The sequence below is a fragment of the Triticum urartu genome, chromosome 3A, assembly GCF_056163025.1.
Source record: "Triticum urartu cultivar PI428250 chromosome 3A, HENAU_Tu73, whole genome shotgun sequence".
NCBI classification, from domain to species: domain Eukaryota; kingdom Viridiplantae; phylum Streptophyta; class Magnoliopsida; order Poales; family Poaceae; genus Triticum; species Triticum urartu.
The window spans coordinates 195,143,247-195,152,820 of record NC_141875.1 but is presented as its reverse complement, the minus strand read 5'-3'; positions in this window follow the sequence as shown (position 1 = coordinate 195,152,820).

Genomic DNA, 9,574 nt, shown 5'->3' with positions numbered 1-9,574 from the left:
ACGATGAAAAGAAAAGAAAGATCTAGGAGAAAAAGCATTTGACTGATGATGAATCATTCTTACGTCAAACTTGGAAGAGAATTTGAGAATAACTCCGGGAAAATAAGAAGAGTCGGGTAAGATCCTGGAAAAAGACCTGTGGGTTAGGGCCCACTCAAGAGAAAACATTGTTGATGATTTAAAATATAGATTGCGCCGGTTGATTTAAATCGCTTGAATGAGATAACATCCTCGAAAGATCTTGAACGAAAGCAGAGTAGAAACATGAATCTTCGAGATATCTTGAGCACTCCGGAACAAAAGAATAGCAAGGAGTGGATGATTAAGAGGTGCACCGGCAAGAGAAGGTGTTTGAAACGAGGAAAAAGGTATATGATCAACAAAGCTTGACTTGAAATCCACCGGAGAAGAAAAGAATGAAGAATAATAAGCTTGTGGAGCATCTTCATGAGAACCACCGGGTAAGAAAATTGAAATAAAGGAATGGAGATGCTTCCCATCAATAAAAGGATACTTGAATAAGGAATATTAGTCCTTGAAGAAAAAGGGTGGGAGGGCGGGAAAAACAAAGGTAACTTGGGACGGATGAAGCAAACAACGTTGAGAAGACTTGGAGTTGATCTTGTGGATGAGACAAATGATAGGATCATCTTGAAGAGAATCACGCCGGTTGAAAAAGGATTGACATGGCAATCTCGATTATCATGAAGGATTAGTGTTCACATCGGAGTATGAGAACACCGTTTAGGAAAGGTATGGAATCAACATTTGACTTTGAAGCAACTCAAATACCACAACTCAAAATAAAACAAGGATTGGCTTGCGGAATAAGCCGGAACAAGCATATGATAGAGATTTCGTCCGAAGTTTTCGTGGTGGGGCCTACACGGGCTCGATCGTACAGCACCATCATGTACAAGGCAGTGCACATGACATACGAAGCGTCCCCGAGTCGTCATAGCCAAGGACTCTTTAAGACACAACGAGACCACTGTAAAACCAACCGTGGATAGGCGGACCACTAGACGTCGAACCCCAATGTCATATCATACATCTGTCGGAAAGACATCCTAAGAGCTACTTGAATTCCCACTTATAAACTCCCGAAAATTTTCCGGTTATGCAATCAGGTGTTGGGGATACAGGGGAAGCAAAATATCTCACCCAAAACTAGCAAATCCTACATCCAGCTGTATCCATCCTTCAACACATAACCAAGAAACCTTCGGAAATCGTTTACCTCAACCTTCGAAAAAGCATCCGTTATACGAGTTATGGCAATACTCCCGAACTCCCACCCCAGTACTGGGTGGTATCGAGGTTATCTCACCAACAACTGCACAAAAGAGATTTTCGATGTCGGCGAAACTAAACTCAGGTATTCCAGAACTACAACGATAAAATTGTGACGACAACACCTCAGAGCTCAACTCCCCGGGACACTGCCACAACCCCTAAATGACAGGAGGCACCAAGAACAATGTTCTCGTCACAAAACCATCGGAACGATTCCAAGATACCCGCGTGATCCTAATTTTTTTAGTGAAATTTGAGAAGAGAAAAGTCAAAACTCTATGTCAGGATGCCTCACCAGAGCGACGAAGGGACTGAGGAGTAAAAAGAATCCTACTCTCTGATATATATATATAATCCTATAAGACTCAAAACATTTTTCTAGACTCAACAACGCCAGCAATTCGATCAAGTAGGGGGCTCCTAAGTCGGGGAAGGCTCTGATTACCAACTTGAAACGCCCTCGATGCGGCTATATCTCCCACGTGTCGAAGCACGACTTAGAGGCATAACCGCATTGAAAGCAATGTCGCAAGTGACGTAATCTTCGCAAACGACCCATGTAATACAATAAGGGAAAAGTGATACATAGTTGGCTTACAATCGCCACTTCACACAATACATGAATAAAGCATTACATCATCCAGATACAATCAAGGTCCGACTACGGAAACAAAAAGAAGAAGACTACCCCAAATGCTACACAAATCCCCGATCGTCCCGACTAGGCTCCACTACTGATCAACTGGAAACAGAACAACACAATGAACAAGATCTTCATCGAGCTCCTCCTTGAGCTTGGTTGTGTCATCTGCACAGTTCAACGGCACCTGCAAGCTGGTTTTGGAAGTAACTGTGAGTCACGGGGACTCAGCAATCTCGCACCCTCACGATCAAGACTATTTAAGCTTATGGGTAAAGGTAAAGGTATGAGGTGGAGCTGCAGCAAGCGACTAGCATATATGGTGGCTAAACATATGCAAATGAGAGCGAGAAGAGAAGGCAAGGCACTGTCGATAAAACTATGATCAAGAAGTGATCCTAGAACAACATATGTCAAGCATAACTCCAACACCGTGTTCACTTCCCGGACCCCGCCAAGAAGAGACCATCACGGTTACACACGCGGTTGATGCATTTTAATTAAGGTCAACTTCAGATTTTCTACAACCGGACATTAACAAATTCCCATCTGCCCATAACCGCAGGCACGGCTTTCGAAAGTTCAAATCCCTGTAAGGGTGTCCCAACTTAGCCCATCACAAGCTCTCATGGTCAACGAAGGATATTCCTTCTCCCAAGACAATCCAATCAGGCTCGGCATCCCGGTTACAAGACATCCTCGACAATGGTAAAACAAGTCCAGCAACACCGCCCGAATGTGCCAACAAATCCTGATAGGAGCTGCACATATCTCGTTCTCAGGGCACACTCAGATGAGTAATCCGTACAACTAAAACCAGCCCTCGAGTTTCCCCGAGGTGGCGCTGCAAGGGGCTCTATTTTGGACCAACACTCAGAGGAGCACTGGCCCGGGGGGGTTAAAATAATGATGACCCTTGAGTCTGCAGACCCCAAGGGAAAGAAAAGGCTAGGTGGCAAATGGTAAAACCAAGGTTGGGCATTGCTGGAGGAGTTTTATTCAAGGCGAACAGTCAAGGGGTTCCCATTATAACCCAACCGCGTAAGGAATGCAAAATCTGAGAACATAACACCGATATGACGGAAACTAGGGGGGCAAGAGTGGAACAAAACACCAGGCATAAGGTCGAGCCTTCCACCCTTTACCAAGTATATAGATGCATTAATTAAATAAGAGGTATTGTGATATCCCAACAAGTAAACATGTTCCAACAAGGAACAACATCTCCATGTTCCAACAAGGAACAAACTTCATCTTCACCTGCAACTAACAACGCTATAAGAGGGGCTGAGCAAAGTGGTAACATAGCCAAACAACGGTTTTCTAGAACAAGGTGGGTTAGAGGCTTGGCTCAATCAGTGGGAGGCATGATAAGCAAGTGGTAGGTATCGCAGCATAGGCATAGGAAAAGAGCGGGAAACTTAGAAAGCAAAGATAGAAGTGATTTCAAGGGTATGGTTATCTTGCCTGAAATCCCGCAAGAAAGAAGAACGATTCCATGAAGAAGACAAACGGACGTAGTCGAACGGATCGTCACAACTCCAGAACAAAACCGAAGCTAACGCGAGAAGCAACCCGGAAAGAAGCAAACAACATAATAAACAACCAACACATAATCATGGCATGATGCACAAGCAAGTATGATGCATGTCCAGTTTAAATATGCATGGCATGGCAAGGGGCACAAACAAAACTACAAGTTAAGTGGAGCTCAATATGCAACGAGTTGCATATTGACGGAACACCGCATCAATTATTTAGTTCTCTCTCAGTTAGGTAACTCAACAATATTAAATGTTGGTTAACATGGCAAGAGGTGTAGCACAACAAACTATACCATCTAAACAATTTAAATGGGGCCGGATATAATAAACAACAAAACCGGTAAATCCCCATATGCATTAGCAATTTAATGCAACAACAATTTAAACATTCTTGAAGTTGTTAACATGATGCGGATGACATGTTCAAGTTTATGCAATTTTTTTTAAAAGTTGACAAGAGCATTATGACGCATTTGTCATCGTGGCGGAAATGAAAAGGGGTACCATGGCAACGATAACGAAACGGTGCCACGGCAATGTCCCGGTTTCCGGTAACTCGATTGAGATGCCGGTGCAAAAGGAAAAGTGTGCGGATGCGTGCAAAAGATGGTGGGGCGTCCCCGGATTCCGGGTGTCCCACGAGTTGGCAACAAGGGAACGAGTGACAAATTGGACACGGTGCAAACACGAGCATCTCAAACATCGCAAGCATTCGTTCACGGACATCGTCTCGAGGTTATACCTTCAAAGCGTGCATTATCGGAGCGGATCGAGTTCGGCGGTAGGGGTACATGTGTCGAAGGGGAAGTAGTTGTTCACGGGGTCGTCGTGGGAAGTAGCGGTTCACGCAACGGTAGTTGAACTTGACGTTTGCGTCACACGGGTCTTCGGCGACGGTCGTCGTACATGGTTCGGAGTGGTACTTGCATCTTCGGACTTGTCGGTCTCGATTCTTGCGACGATAGCAGTATACGTCTCGTTTTCGAAGAGGTACTTGGGGTCATTTGAACTTGTCGGTCTCTTCATCTCGAAGGGGTGCTTGACATTCTTAGCGATTTCGAAGACGACGGTAGAGGTACACTTGTTGTAGGGGTACTTGTCGGATCCACGGCGACGGTAGAGGTACAAACATTCTCGCGGTACTTGGGTCGTCGTGGAACTTGGCACATCCAAAGGGTACTTGACGGGTCCAAGGTCTCTGGCCGTAGTGGTACTTGGCGTCTCGTCGCGTAGTCGTTTGTTGTAGTCGGACTTGACAAAAAAACACACCGGCTGTAGTTGTGGTACTCGTCCTTGTCGATCCAAAACAATGCAAGCTAAAAAGGCCTCTGGTCAGCAGCAAGGCCGGACGGTGCATGAGCAGCGGCAAGAAGCGGGCACGGGCTCGCGGTAGAGGAGGTCCGGCGAAAAAGTTGGCAACCGGCCGCGGGGCTCATCGGTCGCCGGTTGGAGACGATACAGGACAAGGCACGCGAGGCCATGGAAACGGAGGCGTGGCTGGAGGAGCTTGCCGCTGAACTACAGCGGTGGCGCTGCTACCGGTGGCTTGCGGGCAGGGAGGCCGTGGACGCGGGAAGAAGGAAGGCAAGGGCAGGGAGGCCCTGGTGGGGTGGGGACGAAGCAGCAAGGCGGCGGACTCTCTGGAGTGGGGAAGGCGGCGGCACTGGACCTCGAGGGAACCGGGCGTGGGGCTTGAAGGCGAGGAGGAGGGCCCGAGGACCGGGTCCGACGAGGAGCTGTGGGCGCCGGTGACTGCAGGCAACGGCGGTGCTCCCCGGGTCCGGTGAGGCGCTGTGGTCGCGCGAGGAGACGGGCGAACGGGCCAGGCGGCGGCGGACGACGGGCACGACACAGCTGGAGGGCACCATGGCGTGCGCGGGAATGGGTAGCCGAGGACGACGGTTCGGCGCTGCGGCGGGCGACCGCGCAGGAGAGGGAGGCATGCGAGAGGATAGAGGAGCGCGAGGGGATCGAGCGAGTTGTCTCTGGCGGCGCGAGGGAACAAGAGAGGGGGTGCGCGAGGGAGATGTGGGTCGAGGCAAGGGTTAGATAGACATGGGCTGGCTGGGCCTTGGGCCACTGGTGGGACGGGGCTGCTGGAGGCCCAAATGGCCAGGCTGGGCTCTCTCTCTCTCTCCCTCTTAATTCTTCTCTTTACAAAAACAGAGAAAAACAAGAGAAAGAAAAAGAGAGAAGAGAAGGTTGGAGGAAGAATTTGGGCATGTGGTTAATTTTCTTGGACTCCCAAAAATATGATCGGTCCGAGAAAATTAGAAAAGGCGAATATTGAAAGATATAAATTCAAACTCATTTGAATTTAATTCAAATGGGTTTGAACTAGGACTTGGTAAAAGGAAGGTCCAAAAATGTTTGGATTTTTGGTGGAGCTCCAAAAAATGACGAAAGAATTTACGGACAAAGTTCGAGGTCAAGAAGCGAGATAACAATGGCATGGAGAAATTTTGCAAGTGTGTTTTAGGTGATTCCATAAGAATGGATTATTTATCATAGCTCCCTAATATTGGGAGGGTATGTTGTAAAGAGAACTCACCATGTGAATTCCCTCAGTTTAAATGGACTGAAAATCCATACGGTTTATTTAAGTGAGTTTTAGTTGGCTTTGAGAAAAATAATGGGATGATGACATGATGCAATGCACATGATGCAATGATGAAAGCAACAAGCAAAAAAAACAACTCACACCATGAATCTCGGAAATCATGGAAGGCATCTGATGCTCCGGTCTTGGGGTGTCACAGCGCTAGAGCTCGAGTGTGCGAAAACAGATGAGCAAAGGAGGAAGAAGGCGTGGATGAAAAGGTGAATCCTTATCCCTTTATATGGGCGGACGAAACTCCGCATCCCCACTAGCCTGGTAAAACTCGCTTATCCCCTGAGCGTCGTAATCGATGGCGCGGTTGGGTTACCCACGCCCGTATTGATGAGAATCCCGTGATAAGGGGACACGATCTCTGCTTTGACAAGACGTGTCGAAAAACTGCCTCGCGTTATGTGCGGGGCTAGTTAAAGGAAACGGTTATAATAATCACCGGGCCATGAAATAATGTCGTGTTGCCAAAATAAGTCAGCAAATTGGATTTGTGGAAATATTATTCTCTCTACGATGGTATATGGAACTTATTTTGCAGGGTCGGACACTATCCTTGTATTCAAATCCTTCTGTGATGTATTCGGAGGAGGAACCCGCCTTGCAATGCCGAAGACAATACTGCGCGCCGGACTCATCGTCATTGAAAGCCTGGTTCAGGGGCTACTGAGGGAGTCCTGGATTAGGGGGTCTCTGGACAGCCGGATTATATCCTTTAGCCGGACTATTGGACTATGAAGATACAAGATTGAAGACTTCGTCTCGTGTCCGGATGGGACTCTACTTGGCGTGGAAGGCAAGCTAGGCAATACGGATGTGGATATCTCCTCCTTTGTAACCGACCTTGTGTAACCCTAACCCTCTCCGGTGTCTATATAAACTGGAGGGTTTTAGTCCGTAGGACAACAACAACCACAACATACAATCATACCATAGGCTAGCTTCTAGGGTTTAGCCTCTTCGATCTCGTGGTAGATCTACTCTTGTACTACCCATATTATCAATATTAATCAAGCAGGACGTAGGGTTTTACCTCCATCAAGAGGGCCCGAACCTGGGTAAAACATCGTGTTCCCTGCCTCCTGTTACCATCCGCCTTAGACGCACAGTTCGGGACCCCCTACCCGAGATCCGCCGGTTTTGACACCGACAATGGTATCCTCCTTTGAACGATTCGAGTGTCTTGACTTGGCACATGTTCATGCATGTAGTTGAAACAAAATCAACATAGCCTCTACGATATTTATGTTCATGGTGAATTATATCCTACTCATGCTTGCATTCGGTGTTGATTAACTTTAATGCATGTTCATGACTGTTGTCGCTCTCTAGCTGGTCGCTTCCCAGTCTCTTTCTAGCCTTCACTTGTACTAAGTGGGAATACTGCTTGTGCATCCAATTCCATAAACCCCAAAGTTATTCCATATGAGTCCACCATACCTTCCTATATACGGTATCTACCTGCCGTTCCAAGTAAATTTGTATGTGCCAAACTCTAAACCTTCAAATAAACATTCTGTTTTGTATGCTCGAATAGCTCATGTATCAACTAGGGATGTCTGTATCTTCCATGCTAGGCGGGTTATTCTCAAGAGGAGTGGACTCCGCTCCTCATTCACGAGAAAATGGCTGGTCACCGGGATGCCCAGTCCCATGCTCAAATCAAATCAAAATAATTGCAAACAAAACTCCCCCAGGACTGTTGTTAGTTGGAGGCACCCGTTGTTTCGGGTAAGCCATGGATTGATGCTTGTTGGTGGTGGGGGAGTATAAACTTTACCATTCTGCTTGGGAACCGCCTATAATGTGTGTAGCATGGAAGATATTGAGATCTCTCGGTTGTTATGTTGACAATGAAAGTATACCGCCCAAAATATTATTCATCTCTATTTCAAAATCGAGCTCTGGCACCTCTACAAATCCCTGCTTCCCTCTGCGAAGGGCCTATCTATTTACTTTTATGTTGAGTCATCATCCTCTTATTAAAAAGCACCAGTTGGAGAGCACCGCTATCATTTGCATGTATTACTGTTAGTTTACATTGAGTATGACTTGACCAGATCTCTTTTACCATGAATTACAATGTCTAGTCAGTCCTTGGTCTTTAAAGGTGCTCTATATTTATGTTTTGCGGTCTCAGAAAGGGCTAGCGAGATACCATCTTGTTATATCATATTATGATTGTTTTGAGAAAGTGTTGTCATTCGAGATTTATTATTATTGCTCGCTAGTTGATTATGTCATTGATATGAGTAAACATGAGACCTAAATGTTATTGTGAACATGGTTAGTTCATAAACTTTGCTGAAAACTTGAATGCTGGCTTTACATATTTACAACAACAAGAGCAAACAGAGTTTGTAAAAGTTTTTCTTTATCACTTTCAGTTTATCAACTGAATTGCTTGAGGACAAGCAAAGGTTTAATCTTGGGGGAGTTGATACGTCTCCGTCGTATCTACTTTTCCGAACACTTTTGCCCTTGTTTTGGACTCTAACTTGCATGATTTGAATGGACCTAACCCGGACTGACGCTGTTTTCAGCAGAATTGTCATGGTGTTATTTTTGTGCAGAAATAAAAGTTCTCGGAATGACCTGAAAATCAACGGAGGTTATTTTTGGAATATATAGAAAATATTGGAAGAAGAATCCACGTCAGGGGTCCCACACCCTGTCCACGAGGGTGGGGGCGCGCCTACCCCCCTGGGCACGCCCCCTGCCTCGTGGGCCCCCTGATGCTCTACCGATGTCCACCTTGACTCCATATATTCACTTTTGGGGAGAAAAAATCAAAGAGAAGGATTCATCACGTTTTATGATACGGAGCTGCCGCCAAGCCCTAAACTCTCTCGGGAGGACTGATATGGAGTTCATTTGGGGCTCCGGAGTGGGGAATCCGTCGCCAGCGTCATCATCAACCTTCCTCCATCACCAATTTCATGATGCTCACCGCCGTGCGTGAGTAATTCCATCGTAGGCTTGCTGGACGGTGATGGGTTGGATGAGATTTATCATGTAATCAAGTTAGTTTTGTTAGGGTTTGATCCCTAGTGTCCACTATGTTTTGAGATTGATGTTGCTATGACTTTGCTATGATTAATGCTTGTCACTAGGGCCCGAGTGCCATGATTTCAGATATGAACCTATTATGTTTTCATGAATATATGTGAGTTCTTGATCCTATCTTGCAAGTCTATAGTCATTGACCTTCTTTGAGCTTGCTATCTCTTAATCCCTCTAATGATTCTTGCTCCTTTTTGAGGGAAAAGAGAGAGGAGATCTAGATCTACATTTCCACCAATACATCTTTCCTCTAAGTGAGGGAACCCCTTGGATCTAGATCTTGGAGTTCTTTGTATTCTCCTCTTGTGTTCTTCCCCTCATATTCCTTCGTAGCATTAGTTGTTGTGGTGGGATTTGTGAGGGAAGGACTTGGGCACTTCGTGTGCCCTTGCCATTGTATTTGCTGCATAGGTTTGAGTTCTC